The sequence below is a fragment of the Vigna umbellata genome, chromosome 7 (assembly GCF_029865625.1).
Source record: "Vigna umbellata cultivar VRB3 chromosome 7, Vumbellata_1.0, whole genome shotgun sequence".
NCBI lineage: Eukaryota > Viridiplantae > Streptophyta > Magnoliopsida > Fabales > Fabaceae > Vigna > Vigna umbellata.
In genome coordinates, this window is record NC_142171.1 from 40,508,277 (window position 1) to 40,512,195 (window position 3,919).

Here is a 3,919-nt window from a genome sequence, read left to right on the forward strand (position 1 = left end):
GGCAGGTTGGCCGAACCAGTATAAAAAGTAGTGTTTGAATTTTCTGATCCCTACTCTTTTACTTTTAATCGACTATACTCTGTACTTATTCGATTAAGTTTCCGCTATATTAGAAAGTCTTTTACCTTGCGTTTCAAGAAAGCTTTAAAGGCATCACCTTTTGCGAAAAAAAATTTTAAAAGACTTTGTTTTTACGTTTCACCAGTTCACTCCCCCTCTTGGTGTGAGAAATTGAGCCATTCTATTTTAACAATACCAAATGATGGCAATGCTCTAGCTAGGACAAGCCAAATCTATAAGCAAATCAAGTCATTCATGGATGAAGATTGTGGAATTTGGTGGTGGTGAAAGGTGTTGATAGCTCATGGTTTTGGTGAGTTGTATGGTGAGGGAAGATGTGTTTAAGGGTTCTCTAAGAGAGATTGGGCCAATTATTAGAGGAAGGTGGCTAGAGGAGGCCACTTGGGTTGCTTTAGCCTAGGGTGACCTTAAAAGAATAATATGGCATAAAAATGACAGCATAACTTTAATCTAAATTAAAGGAGATTACATGATGGAGAACACTTCTATTTATAGGGTAAGGTGTCTCAAAATGGGCTGAAACTTTAACCTAAAAGAGCCACCTTGGTTGGCTTGGAGAGCAAGGAGAAATCCTCTCCAATAGGAGGGAGACAAGTGACAAAAATCCTCTCAAATGAGAGAGTGACAAGTGGCCACTACCTATGGAAAAACTCTTCATTCCTAGAGTGACGCATGGCCACTAACCAGGAGGAAAATTCTTCAATGGGAATCTTCAACATGTCTTTGACGAAATTCTTCTCCCTTTTTCTTCAAGCTTAGCCAAAATGTTGACCCCTTGGTCAACACACCCATTTTGGATGTCCAAACATAGTCAACTTTGGGCCTTGGCCCTTTGTTGACTTGTTTGGTCAAAATCCTATTCTACTTGGCCTAAAATACAAGGCTCAATTGAGATCCTACACTACTAGGCCCATGATACAAAGCCCAAATTAAATCTAGGCTACTCTGCCCAAAATACAAAGCCCGAATAAAATCTAGACTATTTAGCTCAAAATACAAGGCCTAAAATTATTCTTACTCTACTAAATCTTGATGATGACTTAAGATGGCCAATAAGAAAGAGTCTAGGTCCATCTTTCATAGATGTCTTCAACTTGTCATGAATGTGCTAGGTCATGACAAAGGATATGCCGTCAAAAAGTTGAAGCTACTAGATAAAAGACCTCTCAGGCGAACTAAGACAACATAGAAAAAACAACAAACCAAACCAAATCCAAAGTTTCCATACCCAATAAATCCAATTCTAAATTCACCTATTACGTGAATAAAGACAATTTATTTTTACATGAAAATATTTACCAAATAATAATTAGGGTTGTAGGAAACTCTCCACAATTTAAAAAAAACTTAAGCAAGTAATAAGATAAATTATAACTTTCCTCGTGAGATTAAAAAAAACAAAAGACTTAAGAATAAATTCAAAGAAATGAGAAATTCATAAGATAGAAAATAAAGTTTGTTGGAGAGGAATAGAAAACAAAAAATTGAGAATGGTGATGAAAAAAAGAAAAGAAAAGGAAGAAATTAAATATTAAAAACTTAAATTAATAAATTAATTAATTTGAACCAATTTAAAATGGTCATAAATTGTTAATAACATTTTAAGATTTTTAAAAATGTCACAAATAATTTGTTAAAATTTAATGTGTTAAAAAATAAAACAGGTATGTTATAATTTTTACCATAAATTAATTATTATTTTAAGAAAAATATTTTTTTTCTTTTTTTCAGTAATATTTCCAGTCATCCTCACGAAATAGAAATATCATCAAACATGAGAATGTGATATTAAATACATTTACAAATATTCTTGTATTCCTTTTTTAATTGAATAAAACTAAGTATTTCTACCTCAATATACTTTTGACAATAGTAGAAATATCTTGAAACAAATGCCCTTACCTAATAATTGGAACGAAGTAAAATTATATTTTAACGACATGGCTAAATAAAAAATTATTGCTCAACAGAAATGTCAAGCTAACAAAAAAACTCCAGACTTCAAAATCGAGTATTGAGCCAGTTTATTTAAATTTCAATAAGTGTTATTTGAAAACCATTATTTTTTAAATAATTAAAATCTTTAAATGATATAAATATATTATAATTTAAATAAAGAACACTTATATATGCTTTTTGTTTTAATTAATCATTATAATAGAATAATTTAATAAACATATTTTGAAAAGAGAAATTGGCGGTTATATCTGAAGTTTGAATTAATTCATAAAAAAAAGATCCGTCACAAAGAAAAGGCTAAAATATAAAAATTGGGCAAAAGACCATTTTGGAGGGAAACAAACTCAAAATTGAAACCGAGACAAGGACACTCAGAAAAACTCGAGACGCACACGTAGCCCAACAAAAGAAAAAGACACCAGCTGTCTTATTTTATTTCTAAATTTTAACTATCTCACTTTTTCAAATTTAAAATAAAATAAAAATTCTAATCTATCGTCAACGTTGAGACGCATAATTATTGACATAAATATACTATAAAAATGCAAACAAAAATAGCAAAAAGAAAAAGAAAAAGGAAATTTGATAGTACATTATTTCAACCCAAAATAAAGGTGATTACAAAATCCCTTTATTTTATTTACAAAAATCAATTTAAACAATAATTTAAAAATTGAAGATTTGATTATAAAATTTGAAAAGATAAAAGAGTAAATGTCCAATATATTAATGTGGTAAGAAAAAAAATCAGTTTATTGGACGACAGCAATATTGCTCTCCATCATAAGGTCAAAAACATATTGAAATACTGTAATAATCTATTCTTAATTTTTAAATAAATTATTTTATTTTATTTTTTGCAAAATTTAAATTTAACATTAAAAAAATGAAACACGACTATATCATATAACGCAAAAGAAAAAACAGTAGTTATATTTAAGAACAAAAGAATATGATTGCGATAAATGTAATGAGTGCCTTTTTTGAATAGCAAAACTCAAACTATTAAATTTAACATATATATATATATATATATTTATATATATATATAAGTAAAATTTAATTATTAAAATAAAATAAGAATATACTTTTTATGACCACTAAAATTTTATAATTACACAGTTTTATTTTTTAACAAATCTATATTATTATATGAAAAGATGTATATTATTCTAATTAAATAATTTTACTTATTACTAAATAAAAAAATTATTCAATGAAATATATAACTACCCTATCTCTGACTCACTATGTAATTTATCTGCTTTTTTTAAATCATTATTGAAAAAATTATATTCTTTTTTTAGTTTTCAATAATAAAAGAAAAAGTAAGGCTGAGGAAGGAATAAAGAAATGGAATAATAATAATAATAATAATAATAATAATAATAATAATAATAATAATAATAATAATAATAATTAGGGTTAAATATGTTTTTCGTTGTTTCTTAAGAAGTATCACGCGATTTTAGATTTAGTCCCTACTCGAAACTTTGATGATTTTTAGTTTTCTAGTTTTAAAACTCTTAATATTAGTCGTGCGTTAACTTTTAGTAGATGTAACAAAGGACTATACCACGTCTTATGTCAGTTTGTCTCTTCATTTTCTGTCACGTTACTTGTGTCGTTTGTTTTCTCCAATATAGCAAAGTCTCTATCGAACCAGCCGTCGTGCCTAACCTTCTCCTCAGTCCAAGACACTATGTAATTTAGCAGCTAATCCTTGCAAATGTCTTTTATAAATCATTATTGAAAAAGTTATATTCTTTTTTAGTTTTCAATAATAAAAGAAAAAGTAAGGCTGAGGACGGAATAAAGAAATGGAATAATAATAATAATAATAATAATAATAATAATAATAATAATTACTTAGTTCATT